Source organism: Stenella coeruleoalba, assembly GCF_951394435.1.
Source record: "Stenella coeruleoalba genome assembly, chromosome: 3".
Lineage (NCBI taxonomy): Eukaryota > Metazoa > Chordata > Mammalia > Artiodactyla > Delphinidae > Stenella > Stenella coeruleoalba.
This window is the reverse complement of record NC_137148.1, coordinates 102826448-102841992: the sequence shown is the minus strand read 5'-3', so window position 1 is coordinate 102841992 and position 15545 is coordinate 102826448. Positions and strand designations below refer to the sequence as shown.

At 40.3% G+C, this 15545-nt stretch overlaps 1 protein-coding gene and 1 pseudogene across 2 annotated transcripts in view; one reads left to right on the top strand and one right to left on the bottom strand.

Annotated features, from left to right (window-relative positions):
- Positions 1-15545, top strand: part of ZNF608 (zinc finger protein 608) — a 1156357-nt gene that overhangs the window by 894355 nt on the left and 246457 nt on the right. The window lies entirely within an intron of this gene.
- Positions 4487-6286, bottom strand: LOC307184871 (small ribosomal subunit protein eS6-like; annotated as a pseudogene). Its single transcript has one exon. The product of its transcript is annotated as a small ribosomal subunit protein eS6-like (transcript).

The following is a 15545-nucleotide window of genomic DNA, read 5'->3' as shown; positions in this document are numbered from 1 at the left end:
AGTCCATCTCTTTCCTGAACCCCAGACTCATATGTCCAGTTGCATATTGTATGTCTACTTGGCATCACAAGCGTAACACAGTCAAAAGAAAGTTCCTGATTTTCTTCCCCAAATTTGCTCCCCCTGCATTCTCCCCCATCTCACTTAGTGTCAGTGCACCATCCTTGACTCTTAGTTTACTTTCCTACAACTCATCCAGTCTTCACCAAGTTCTATTAACTCTACCTTCAAAGTATTCCGACCCCTAGCCACATGTCACCACCTCCCTATGCTAAACTCCATTGTTTCTTCTTATTTTTAATAATAGCTTTATTGAAATATAATTCATGTACCATTTAGTTTATCCATTCAAAGTGCCCAACTCAGTGGTTTTTATTGTATTTGCATAGTTTTACATCCATCACCATAGTTAATTTTGGAACATTTAGTCATCCCCCCCAAAAAATTTAACAGTCACTCCCCATTCCCTCTTTCCCCTAGTCCCTGGCGGTCACTAATCTACTTTGTATCCGTATGGAGTTGTCTGTTCTGGAATTTTCATATAAATGGTATTGTACACGATGAGGTCTTTTGTGAATGGCTTCTTTCGTATAGTATAATGTTTTCAAGGTTTATCCATGTTGTAGGATATATCAGTACTTCATTTTATGACTGAATAATATTCCATTGTATGGGTATAGCACACTTTGTTTATCCATTCATCAGTTGATGGACATTTCAGTTATTTCCACCTTTTGGCTCTTAGGAATAATGATGCTATAAATATTCATGTTTTGTGTAAACATTTGTTTTCCTTTCTCTTGGGTGTGTACCTAGGAGTGCAATTGCTGGATCACTGGATCACAGGGCAGCTCTATGTTTTACCTTTTAAGGAGCTGCCAGATTGCTTTCCAAAGCAGTGTCCGTGATTTCTTGGTGGAATTATTTCATCAACATTGTTACTGCTGTCCTTACTTCCATCCTTGCTCCCCAAGTCCATTTTGTCTGCGCACATCCCTCCACTGGCTCCTCAGCTGAGTCAGAGTAAAGCCAAAGCACTTGCAATGATTACAAGCTCCCACGCAATCTGTCCCCATACGACCTCATTGGTTTTATCTCCTGCTGTGCCTCCTCCCCTTGTTTATTCCCTATTTATCTCTTTGCTCTTCCTTGTATATACCAGGCACACTCCCACTGCTTATCCGCTCCCTCTTCCTGGAAAAGACTTCCCACTGTATCCATAGTGCTTGCTCTTTACCTCCTCAGGTCTTTATTCAAGTGCTTCCTTCTTGATGAGGCAGCCAACACGCCATCACTCTCTTTCCTGCCTTGTGTGTGTGTGTGTGTGTGTGTGTGTGTGTGTGTGTGTGTGTGTGTGTGTGTGTATTTTTATCCATCACACTTATTACCACTGAAAGTGCTATGTAGTTTGTTTCACATCTGTTTTCCCCCACCAGAGATCTAGCTCCATAGGGGCAGGGATTTTTGGATTTTGTTCAATGCTGTATCTTCAGGGCCTAGACTATTTAGTAGGATTAAAGAAACATTTGATGAATGAATAATTGGATGAATATGTGTTAAGCCTGGCAGCCCTATTGGAATAGGTAGAGTAGTGAATGGGAAGTGAGGACATGAGTCAGTGAGAAGAGATGACACTTCTAGTGTGTTTGCGAATGAGAGAGTCTGAATATACGTAAATCCTTCTGCCTTCTCTCCTGTTACTATAGAGTAAGGGTCCATGCTCTTAACTAAGGCCAGCTCTCCACATGTACCTACGATCTTGTGGGAAGGAAAAAGTTTTTCTCTACCAGCTTAGGTCCAAATAGTCAGAGGCCTGAAAATTAACTGAAAATAAACAGATTAGCTAGAGAAAAAGACAAGACCTCTTTAACAGGAGCACATAGGAGTTGCTCAGTAGTGAGTAACTGAGGGAATGGATAGAGATAAAGTTTTATATACCAGCTTAACAAAGAGCAGGGCTTAGGGTTTCAGTGGGAACGTATGGAAGCTTTTATTGGGTGTTTTTTTGGTTTTTTTTTAATTTAATTAATTTATTTTTTGGCTGCATTGGGTCTTTGTTGCTGCACACGGGCTTTCTCTAGTTGCGTCGAGCGGGGTCTCCTCTTCGTTGTGGTGCATAGGCCTCTCATTGCGGTGGCTTCTCTTGTTGCGGAGCATGGGCTCTAGGCACGCAGGCTTCAGTAGTTATGGCTCGCGGGCTCTAGAGCACAGGCTCAGTAGTTGTGGCACATGGACTTAGTTGCTCCGCGGCATGTGGGATCTTCCCAGACCAGGGCTCAAACCCATGTCCCCTGCATTGGCAGGCGGACTCTCAACGACTGCACCACCAGGGAAGCCCTTATTGAGTGTTTAGATGCTAATGGAAATGGGCGGACTATTTCCTTCCCGGGTAGAAATTTCCTCCTGGTGGGGGGTACGGAGTATGGCAGCTGAATTCATATTTCCCAGGGCTGAAGGTGTGTCTTCTTTCAAACAGGAAACTCCCTCGGGGGCGGGGTGGGGTAGATGGGGGGAGTCAGTGGCAGCTGTATTTTCAGGAGGTTTTTCTTTTTGAGATAATGTCTTTCTGTGGCTACTGTCTGTTCAGATGTTTTCTGTTTAAAATAATCTTCAGACCACTTTGGTGGGCTGCTAATTCCTTCAGTCCTATCCCCTGTAGCCTGCACAGACAGGCTTGATGTACCCTTGATGCACCCTCTTGGGACAACCATGCACAGAGAAGGCCATGTGACAGTCTCACGTGGAGCTGAGTGAGGTGCACGGCCCTGGTTAAGGGCATCACCCCTGCAAAGGTCTCTACTCAATCCTGCATCATCAGTTTTCCCTTCTTGGCTGCATCATCCTGTTACATACAAACATGCTGTTATTCTCCACAGTTTTAAATAAAGTAAAATCAACCCTTGATTTTAATAGGAAAATTTAAATATGGACCAGGTATTGGATGCTACCTAGAAATTACTGTGAATATAGTCACAGGAGACCCCTACCCTCAGGCAACAACAGGAGACTATAAAAAATCCAATAAACAGAGAAGGCTCTCTGTTCATCCTAATTTACAAAACGTCCTGTCTTCTCGCACAAGCTTGGACTCAAGTCTGCTCAGATAAGAAGAGAAAAAATAAGAGTTCAGACCAGTCAGGGGTCTGGAGAAAGTGAAGCAACACCCAGGGCCACTGTCCTAGGACGCCAGCAAGGCGCCTCCATGTGCTTAGAGGAAAAACTTAGTGAATTGTGATGCCCAGAAACTTCTGCCCTTGTCTTTGTGTAAAACATTTAAAATTAGGATATGTATTATTTTGTCTCAATAAAAAGTTGATTTAATCTTAAGTGACTTAATTTTGAGTACATAGTCTTATGAAGTAAAACAAAAAAACTTCAGGCAGTAGTCCTAGTTTTAATCTAGTAAATTGTGAAATAGAAATTATGAAAGACTTGGAGAACTAAGTTAAATATTCAATACTCAGCATTGACTATATAACCTACCAGAAGTAAATAGCTTTTGGAATAAACGAGCAAACATAAATACAATCAACTAAGTTGTTAAATTCACCAAACACCATATTGATGTTCTAAAAGCCCATCCCCAGGCCATGTTTAGATTAAGAACAAAAATGGAAACACCAGCACTTACTTCTGTAACTTACTTAATATTGACGGTCTTAAGCACCCGCATAAACACAGCCATGAAATTGTCAATCCTGTGCTATTTGTTGCCTTTCCTGGTACAAAGCTAATACATCCTCTATTAATTTCCTAGTTAATTCAAGACTAGCTAACATGTTTCTATAGATAGATATCACCCAGGAGGGGGGAAAAGAGATGGTGAAAGAAAAAACTGTTTTGTGGTCATTGCTGTCATATTACTGTTCTCAATGATGGATTAAATTATCAAAGGACCAAAATATCAGTGAATTACTAATTCCCGGAAAAATGACCTTCTGAGGATACTGTGGTGGAAGGTAAAAGAGAAAATGTCAACTTGGGACTCACAGACAGAAAGGGGCTTCTCTAGTTTACTAATGGGCCTTAGGCTAACTTTCCTAAGCTGCCAGATTTACTAAAAAAAAAATCTGCTGGGTGCCAGTCCCAGGCATAGGCATGGTCCCTCCATATTGGACACCATAGCCAATGGGTGAGACAGATACTGTTGTATAAGAAAGAATTCGGCTGAACTTTGCCCCACTTCCTAGGAGGGAGCCTCTAAATCCTTGGAATTTCCAAAATGAAAGGAGTGTCTTTGTTATTCATTGTGGGTCCCTTGGACCACACTGGAATTTATGCCAATGAGGTGACTCCTGGTGAGCCCCTAGATAATTTCAGGATGGCGCTTCCGTGCTGGAGAGACCATACTGCATGATTAGAGGGTTAAGGTTTTGAGCCATGCATTTATAAGTCCAAGATCTGAGAAGGGGACGGGGGCTCAAGATTGAGTTTAATCACATGGCCAATGATTCAATCAATCAAACCTATGTCATGAAACCCCAGTAAAAACTCTGTATATCTGAAGCTCTGGTGAGCTTCCAGGTTAGCGATACTGATCAACGTGCCAGGAGGGTCCTACATCCTGAGGACAGGGAACATTTTTGTTTGGGATCCTCTCAGACCTCACCCTGTGTGTCTCTTCATTTGGCTGGTTCTAATTTGTGTGCTCTGTGATAAAATTATAATCCTAAGTATAATGCTCTCCTGAATTCTCTGAGTCATTCTAGCCAATTACAGAACCTGGGGAGGTAGTGAGAAGCTCCAGATTCGTAGCCGGTTGGTCAGAAGTGTGAGTGGCCTGAGAACTCTAGAGCTTGCAGCTGCTGTCTGAAGTGAGGGGTATGTTGTAGAGCACTGTGCTCTCGACCTGTGAAATCTGACCCAACTCCACATCATTAGTGTCAGGACTGCATGGCAGATATGTGCACAGAAAACTTGAGCACCACGAGGAAATGCTAAGAGAGGGGTGTGCACTGAGAAAGTGCAGGAGGCACCCAGGGAGAAGCACGTGACCCAGCCCTTTCTCTAAGGACAAGGAAAGCTTCTAGCAACTGTCTCTTGAGACGACTCCAAGAATGTTTATTCTGTAAAAATTGAAAGTAAAAAGAAGAAAATAAAATCACCCAACCAAAGATAATCAAATCCATGTTTATAGTTTTGGCATATCTTCTTCTACGCATCTTTTTATGGATTTTTACATACTTGGGGTAATGCTATATATGCAATTCTTTTTATTTTCATTTAACACGTCCATCATAAGCGTTATCTTTTGACATTAAAGCTTCATCACCCATTTTCATTTTAATGGTTGCACGACACACTATCCTACAGATACGATGTAGTTTATCTAACACTCTTCCTAAGTTTGAGCCCTTGGGTTGCTTCTGGCTTTTGATATAACAAATAAAGCTAAGATGAATATCTTTATGTGTAAATCTTTGTCCACATTTCTGATTATTTCCTTAAGATAAACTTTTTTCTTTTTTTTAAGTCTGACCTTATTTATTTCTTACTCTTAGAAAACCTTGTTTTTGACTGGACTTAGACTTAGAGGTAGAAGCTGTCGGACAGGACAGCCTCCATCTCTTGGCAGTCTGTTCCTGGAGTTTTTCTTTGGTGTCCTTCATCCTCTGGGCCAATGGTTAGCATATTCTGTGGCCTCTTCCTAATTTTTCTTAGTACCCTGTTTCTTCAGAGCAACAAGCCGACTTTGGTGTTGCAGGACACAGGGAATAACGTAACACTGCGTCTTGGGCACCGAGGTTTCTTACCTTCTCTGGTCAGGAGCTTTGCACAGCATAGTGGCAGACACCATCTTCTTTAGAGAGATTGGAAAGTTTGTGGGTTCAGCTAGCTCTTTTGGGCCCCAGGTGATGATGCACAGTAGTATCAGTGAGTGCAAGAATATCTTTTTCCAATGGTTATTATTGGTTAAAATAGTAACCGAGTTGAGAACACTCAGATTGGCATCCACGGTGCATCCCCTGAACGGATTTGTGCTTGCTTTCTCTAGTCCTCCTAGTCTACCGTGCTTTGTGGGGAAACCTGGTTTGTCATCCCCACCACTGATTCCAGCCACATAGCCCTTCCCTTCTTCACCCAGAGCATCTGCAGCAGCTTCTGTGGCTAAACGCTTCTCATAGGAGGCTCAGAGTTTGCCTTTGTTGTCCACTTCAGTGAGTTTCTGGCAGCCCGTGGTTGGGAAAGAGATGTTCAGCTTTGTCTTGAAGCAGTTGCTTGCCTCTGAGACACAGCAGAGATGAAAAACTCTTGAAGTAGAATTACTGAGTAAAAGGATTTGTTTTTACAACTCCTAAAACCTGATGCCAAATTGATTTACAGAAATATGAATTGACACTCCTGCCAGGCATGTGCAAATGTCTAACTTAAAGCTCATTTGCCAAAACTAAATCATTTACTAAAAAAATTGGAAATTCGATAGGCTGCCAAAACTTTTTTATTGCTTTAATAAAACTTTATTGCATTCATTTGACTACTTGTGAGGCCAGCTGAATATTTTTTCATATCTATTAGTTAATTATACTTATTTGGGTTTGAGAGCTTTGTTCTAAGTATTCACTTATGTCTTAAGTGTTTAACAATATGTTAAATTCATCATATACAGTACATCCGCTATGGACTTTACTAAAGACTGATGTTCTGATAGGGCATTCGCCTTTTATGAAATTATGATATTAACATGTCATGGGTTTTTTCCTGTTATGTTTTATATATTTGCATGTTGAGGATTATGTTTTTGTGAAGTAAAAAAAAATTGTTTTGGTATATTCTTTTGTGACTGTGTGTTGCTCAGACGGCCCTCCTAGAAAGGACTCCCTGCCACGTGACCAGGCGTGTGCTTCGCTTCAGCCGCTAGCTCTTAGCCTTTTAGGTTTTGCCTCCGCTTTTGAGCTGAGGGCCCACTATTTTCAGGATCATCTTCAGCCAGTAAAGAGGCACTGAAGCTTGGCCATTTCTGCCCAGTGCATGATCCCTCTAATGGGTATTTCTGGCCTGGAGCAGGAGCCTGAGGGCAGTTCCTCCTCAGGAAAAGAAGCCCATTCCAGCCCTAAGGAGCTGCTCTGCACAAGTGTTTGAAGCACTGTGTCTAAATGCCGCAAGGGGTAGACTGTGGCAGAGACCTAGACGCTCAGCTCAGATCTTCAAAAATGGACTTGTTGCCCAGTTAAATGGTACAGCTGGTGGACCACCTCCAGCTATAAGTTCCTTCTTGATCTTCCTCAGCTTTCATGCCACGATTGCTCTTGTTCTCAAGGCAGCCCTAACCATATATAGAACAAGAAACTTGTTCAAGGGCCTAGCTGGTCTACCCAGACTGGGACTGATCTGATGGGAAATCTTGGCTCCGGAGCTCCCCTTGGGGCTAACCGACTTCTTTCAGATCCACATTCCCTGCCCGATCCTGCTTCCTCCTCTCTACCTTTCACACTGTTGCCTACCAGTAAGGCTTTCACCTTCTAACCCATTTCAGTGTCTGCTCCCTAGAAAACCCAGCCTGTGACAGGAGCTACCATGCTTTTAAGCTTAGCTGTTCTTCCCATCCTGATACTAGAGAAACATTCACATAGACTTGGTTCTATTTTTAAGAAGGACTTGACTTCTTATATTTCAATTTTGTATTCATCTGCAGATTATTTTGGTGTGGTGTTAAGTGAGGATCTAACCTGATTTTTCTTCCTGTGGTAGGTGGCACTGAATATCTCTGCCTCTTGTCTTTTATGCCTTTGTGTCACCCCCTCCCCTTGAGTGTGGGCTGGACTCAGTAGCTCAATATTAGATTATAAATAACTGCAGGTCCTGTCTTGAGCTCTCTCTCGCCCTTTCTCTTGGCTCACTTATTACACTGACGGGGAGGAAGCAGCCTATTGCAAGCAGCCCTATGGGAGAACCACGCGAGGTGGCGAGGAGCTCAGGCCCTCAAACCAATAGAACAAGAGGAGCTCAGACTGTCTAGCCAACAGCCTGTGACGAGGTGAAGCCTGCCAGCCACCAAGTGACTGAGCTTGGAAGCAGGTCCTTCAGGCCCAGCTGAGTCTGGATCATAACTGCAGCTCCAACTGACAGCTCAACTGAAACCTCATGAGGGATCTTGATTGAGTGAAATGTACCCAGTTAAGTTGCTCCCCAGATTCCTTATTCAAAGAAATTATGATATATGTTTGTAGATTTCAGCTATTACATTTAAGTGTAATTGGTTATACAGCAATAGGTAACTGATATATTCCTAAAGGAACAGCCAGCACTTGCAGCTTTATTTGTTTGTTTGCTTATTTGCTTAACAAGCTAGAAGTTTACTTCTTGTACAGTTAACAGGCCAAGCCTAGGAAGGTGATTCTGCTATTCTTGACCAGCGGCTCCCATTTAAACAGCTGCGTCTCAGGCATTTGTTTAAATCTGACCTTCTCTAAATTAGAAGGACAGGAGAGAAGGACCAGAAGCCCAATCCTTTGAGCAGCAAGACTTGGAAGTGGTATTTTTCAATTTCACTTATATCCCATTAGCTAAAATCTGATCACATGGTTGTACCCAGTTGCATAGGGAGGTTTGAAAATGCAACATCATTTATTGATCATGCCTTTCCCCTACTGAATTATTTTTCCTCTCAACCAAATGTTGTATTCTGTCCATTGATCCTTAGCTGTTGCCAGAATATTCCACTCATTTCTGATTTTTTATACATTTTATACAGTTTTTCATTATTACTTTCCTTTCTGAACAAACTAGAAGCTACTTTTTTATTGTCTGCAATTACAAGCAAATGGTTAAATCAGTATGTCCAATTTTTTAAAACTATTGGTATTTTTAAAGTTTTATCAAAGTCAAATACTCATATAAAAAGTACACAAATTACAAATGTAATTTCAACGAATTTTTACAAAATGGACACAATATGTAACCAGCAGCCAAAAAATCAAGAAATGAAACATCACAGGGCTAAAGATTCCCTTCCAAAACTTCTGGGAATCTTACATTACTTTTATCTGTTTCAGAACTTTATATAAAGGGAATCATAAAGTACATACTCTTTAGTGTCTGCCTTATTTTGCTCAGTATTATATTACTGAGATTCATCGCCATCATTGTCTATAGTTAGAGTTCATTCATTCTCATTGCTATATATTATTCCATTAAATGAACATACTATTTGTTTACTTATTTATGGACATTTGAATTGTTTATAGTTTGATGGCTATTACAAATAGTGCTCTTTTGATCATTATTGTACCCAAAATTTGCCCATCAAAATTCTGTTTTGAATTATAATAAACCCACACATTTAGGGGAAATTGACATTTTTCCAATATCCAGTCTTACAGTTCATAATCAAATAAACGTGTATCTCTATTAAATCTTTTTAAGTTTTTTTTTTTTTTTTTTGCCGTACGCGGGCCTCTCACTGTTGTGGCCTCTCCCTTTGCGGAGCACAGGCTCCGGACGCGCAGGCTCAGCAGCCATGGCTCATGGGCCCAGCCGCTCTGCAGCATGTGGGATCCTCCCGAACCGGGGCACGAACCCGGGTCCCCTGCATCGGCAGGCGGACTCTCAACCACTGCGCCACCAGGGAAGCCCAATCTTTTTAAGTTTTATACCTCTCAAAACAGTATTGTGATATTATCCATTCGCATCTTTCACATTCTTTGTTAAAGCTACTCTTTGGTATATATAGTCTCTGCTGATGTTGAGTTTCATAATACTTAAAAGTGATTATTACTAGTACATAGCAATGTTATCTTACATATATTTTCTTTTATTCCAGACAGTTTTAGAATAGTGATTCTGAACTCTAAAGCAGCAGTCCCCAGCCTTTGTGGCACCAGGGACTGATTTCGTGGAAGACAATTTTTCCCATGGACGGGGTGGGGAGGGGATGGTTTTGGGATGATTCATGCTCATTACATTTATTGTGAACTTTATTAGTATTACATTGCAATATATAATGAAATAATTATACAACTCACCATAATGCAGAATCAGTGTGAGCTTGTTTTCACTTGCCACACACTGATAAGGTTTTGATATGAGTGTGCAAGCAATTGATTTATTATGGTCTCTGTGCAGTCAAACCTCTCTGCTAATGGTAATCTGTATTTTCAGCCGCTCCCCAGCACTAGCATCACTGCCTCAGCTCCATCTCAGATCATCAGGCATTAGATTCTCTTAAGGAGCACACAACCTAGATCCCTTGCGTGTGCAGTTCACAGTAGGGTTCGCGCTCCTATGAGAATCTAATGCCGCCGCTGATCTGACAGGAGGAGGAGCTGAGGCGGTAATGCGAACAATGGGGAGCGGCTGTAAATACAGATGAAGCTTCGCTCGCTCACCCGCCACTCATCTCCTGCTGTGTCCTGGTTCCTAACAGGAACCTGTACTGGTCTGTGGCCTGGGGGTTGGGGAACCCTGCTCTAAAGGGAATGCTTCTAATGTTTAATGAAACATTATTCATATGATTATTTATCATTGAATAAAAACTATTCATATAATATGTTTAGTGCTACCTTTTATTTGGTTGCAAGATCTCCATTCTCTTCATAATTCTTTCTCTAACATGGGTATATTACTGTGAATCATGTGAGCCTGTTATGTATTTATGAGTCTACTTTTCTACTTTCCTTTCTTCCAGTATTCTCCTGGTTTTCTTCCTACCTCACTTCTTTCCACCTCACTTCTTTCCATTTTCTTTTCAGGTTTCTCCTCATTATCTAACCTTTTATTGCAGGAGTGTTCCAGGGCTCAGTCTTGGGACTTTGCTTTTCAGTCTCATTCCCTTAGTGAGTTCATCCAGTCATATGACCTTAAATACTATATATATGCTGGTGACCAAAAATGCAAATGTATACTATAGATCTCACCCCAGAACTCCAGCTTCTTATTTCTGCTTGTCTATTTGTTATCATCACTTCAAAGTCTAAAAGGCATCTCACACTGAACGTGTCCATAACCACATCTTCCTCCCAAAACCCACTCTACCTCAGTCTCTCTTATCTCCGTTAAGGGCCACCCCTTCCTTATAGTAGCTCAGGCAAAGTCTTTCTCTTACATTCTATAAAATCCAATTTGTCAGAAAATCATGTACGCTTCAATGTACACCCAGAATCTGACCACTTTACCCCTTCCCCTGCCATTAGCCCATTCTGAGTTTTCTCTTTTTATTTGGATCACCGTAGACATTCCAAAACAATTTCCTGCTTCCATTCTTGTCTGCGTACATCCTTTCCTCAATAGAGCAAAAACTTAGATACTATTTAATCAATTCTCCACTCAAATTCTTCCTGTAACTTCCATCTCTTGCTGGGTAAAATTCAGTGGGGTCCTTACATGATTGACCTCCCAATCGCTTTCCTTCACAGACCCCATCTCACGGTCTTCTTTGTTCACTCCACTTCAGCCAAGCTGGTCTCCTTGCTGTTTATTTCTTTTTTTTTTTAATAATTTTTATTGGCGTATACAGTAAGTAAGCCCCCTACATATGAACCTTCAAGTTGCGAACTTTCAAAGATGTGAACATGCAAAGTTCCATCACCGTCAGGTGTGAGTGAAATTGCACCTTACCCTCTGTCTCCTGTTGCTGACTGTCCTTTAGCTCTACCATCTCCCACCTTCTCTCCATCATCCCTCATCCAATCAGTAACTCTTCTTGCCTGTTCAGCCCCTGTATGCCAGCTGTTGTACTGTACTACTGTACTTTTCAAGGTACTGTACTGTAAGATTAAAACTGTTTATATTTTGTGTTTGTTTTGGTATTATTTGTGTAAAAAGTATTATAAACCTATTACAGTACAGTATATATAGCCGATTGTATTAGTTGGGTACCTATGGTAACTTTGTTGGACTTAGGAATGAACTGGGCTTATAAACGTGCTCTCAGAATGAAACTCATTCGTATGTAGGGGACTTACTGTAGTTGATTTATAATGTGTTAGTTTCAGGTGTACAGCAAAGTGAATCAGTTATACATATACATATATCCACTCTTTTTCAGATTCTTTTCCCATGTAGGTCATTACAGAGTATTGAGTAGAGTTCTCTGTGCTGTAAAGTAGGTCCTTGTTGGTTATCTATTTTATATATAACAGTATGTGTGTGTTAATCTCAAGCTCTTAATTTATCCCTCTCCCCCACCCTTTCCACCTTGGTAACCATAAGTTTGTTTTCTACATCCGTGACTTTATTTCTGTTTTGTAAATAAGTTAATTTGTATCATTTGCGGGGGCATGTTCCTGCCTCAGGGCCTTTGCACTTGCCGTTCACTCTCCTTTGAGATATTCTCGTGGATTACTGAATTGCCTCCATCATGTCTTTGCTCAAATATCACATTCTCAGTTAGGTCATCACTGACCACCTTATTTTATTTTATTTATTTATTTATTTTTTAACATCTTTATTGGAGTATAATTGCTTTACAATGTTGTGTTAGTTTCCGCTGTATTACAAAGTGAATCAGCTATATGTATACATATATCCCCTCCCTCTCGCACCTCCCTCCCACCCTCCCTATCCCACCCCTCTAGATGGAATGACCACCTTATTTTAAACTGCAAACCACCTCTCCTCCTCAGTGCTCCCTTTGCCTACCTTTCCCATTTCTTTTATTCAGTAGCAGTTTTAACTTTTGAATATACTATAGAAATTGTTCATGGATGTTGTTTGTTACTTAACTCTCCTCATCGCCACCCTAGTAGAATATAAGCTCCATGAGAACAGGAACTTTTGTCTGTTTTGTTTACTCTTGTATCTCAGTCTTAGAAGAGAGCTTGACAGATAGTGGGCACACAATGAATACTTGGGTTTTTTTAATTAAAGTATAGTTACTGTACAATTTTATATAAGTTACAGGTGGGCAATGTAGTGATTCACAGTTTTTAAAGGTTATACTCCATTTATAGTTATTATAAAATATTGGCTATATTCACCATGTTGTACAATATATCCTTGTATTTGACTTATTTTATACATAGTAATTTGTACCTCTTAATCCCCTACTCATATATTGCCCCTCCCCCTTTCCTTCTCCCCACTGGTCACCACCAGTTTGTTCTCTATATCTGTGAGTCTGCTTCTTTTTTGTTACATTCACTAGTTTGTTGTATTTTTTAGATTCCACATATAAGTGATATCATACAGTATTTGTCTTTCTCTATCTGACTTATTTCACTTAGATTGATGCTCTCCAGGTCCATCCATGTTGCTGCAAATGGCAAAATTTCATTCGTTTTTATGACTGAGTAGCATTCCATTGTATATATGTACTACATCTTCTTTATCCATTCATTTATTCATGGACACTTAGGCTGCTTCCATATCTTGGCAATTGTAACTAATGCAGCTACTAACATGGGGTGCAAATATCTCTTCAAATGAGTGTTTTTGCTTTTTTCGGACATATACCCAGGAGTGGAATTGCTGGGTCATATGATGGTTCTAGTTTCAGTTTTTTGAGAAACCTCCATACTGTTTACCACAGTGGCTGCACCAATTTACATTCCTACCACACAATGAATATTTGTTGACTCATTCGTTGAATGAGTCAAGAATAACCATTATAAGCCTATTATTTATTTAGAGTTTAGAAGGTAATTCCCAGAAGAGCTAAAAAACCAAAAAGGTTAAAAATTGTTGCTGGAAATGGGCCTGAGCATGGAAAGGGCTGTGTGGGAAAGGGATAGTTTTCTTTATAAACCCTCTTCTGCTATTTGATTGTTTATGTCATAGGCATGTATTACTGTGATCATAATTCAAAATACTTTTAAATAAGCCAACATGGCTGGAAAATCATGGGATGATAACAATGTAGGAAGGCTGGCCAACAACAATTTACTTTATAGTAAATTGCTCTAAATCTGTTTTGAGAGCAAACTATTGAATCTGCTAATGGCAGATACAGATGGTACAAAAAAATAACCTTCCTTTTGGTGTTGGGTATAATTTTAAATAGAATCGGAATCTCTCTTATCATACTTTAAAGAGACTTCAATTTACTTACGTGATCAAGCTTTATATTATTACATTAAGTTGCACATGTTTCACAATGAGTGTAAATTGTACAGGGTGTCATCATTCAAGCCTTTTATGTAAAATGTGATTTTCTGATTCTTTAAATGTGGGTGGAGAAATGATCGAAATAATTTTTCATACACAGATAACTGGTGTATGTGAATGCTTGCTAATTTGAGGAAGGAGGTGGAGAGTAAAGGATGGAAGGAACAAAAATAATTTTGTCTAAGGCTGCAAGTGACATACATTCAAACAATTGCTTTTTCAGAGTCCTCAGGCTTGTTTCTATTCAATGTTTACTGAGCTTTAGAGAAGACTGAATCCCACCATGGCAAGCTGCCATCTTTGTCAGAGCAAAGAGCTGTTTACATTCAAGGCACATAATAAGTGCAATGTGAAGTAAAAAACAGTGTGAGTTCTATTATGGCTGATTAGTCCATTGTACACTGTTTCAACTAACATCTTTCTTGTGCTAAAAATAGTGAGAAGCCACGGGACCTCAGGCAGCATGATCCATCAGTGCTGTACTCTTTCAGGAGACTGCCAACAAAAGCTGCCTCTAACTCCCCAGAAAAATAAAAGGGCCACTTACAAGCTTCAGTGTCCTCCAAAATATGTAGTTTAACTGAGCTGTTTGGAAACCTTTCAGAAAATGAGATGCAGAGAACGAACAACTTCTAAAATGTAGATCTGTCTTCTCAGTAACTTCCTTTTCTTGATATGAACGTCATAAAAGTCAGTTGGTTGCTATTAAACTTGCTTCCTTAGCTGCTTCTTAATCAGAGTAACAGTGGCGTGAATGCGTATATTGATGCATCAGCCACCAGGAGCCTAAATAAATAAATAAGTCTGTCTGTTTGGAGTGACAGAGGAGAGGAAGGAGGAATATGAATAAACTGAGGTAAATAAATAAATAAATAAACCAGGTCATTTCATCACGAAGTCAATAGCTCTCCGCATCGGAGGGGAGAAAACAAACTGCTCTCTATTCTATTGAAAGCCTGGAAGAATTTGCACGGCAGTAATCCGAAATCCAGAGGCAATCTATTAAGAACTCGGCATTACTGATCCTGAGACTCAACTGATAAGCACATTCTTACCCCTACCTCCCCCAACATTAATCCTCTTAAAGATTGTGCTAAGTAATGAAAGGGTGCCGTGAAAGAGGTCCCCCTTTTTATTATAACCACACAAAATGCTTGTGTAAATGTTTCATTAACACACTGCTGGACTAGTATTTAATATCCTTTGCCTCCCTCCCCTTGGACCCCTTGGTAGGGGCTCCTGCCTGGAGCATGACTAAATGTGTGATTTACACATGTTTAAGAGAAACATTCCCACACTTGAATGCTGTTCCGTGACAAAGGGAGGGGAGGGGCTGAGAGAGAGGTGTTGAACCTATTGTAGACATTTTAATTTAAAATTCTCTTTTTTTTAATGGGCTTTAAAAGATGAATGACTTCCACCCACTTATCAGTCTATGTTTCATTTCTGTGTTCTTTCTAACTGCTGGTCTCTATGTAAGTGCCCTTGATAATTTTGAGGCTGGT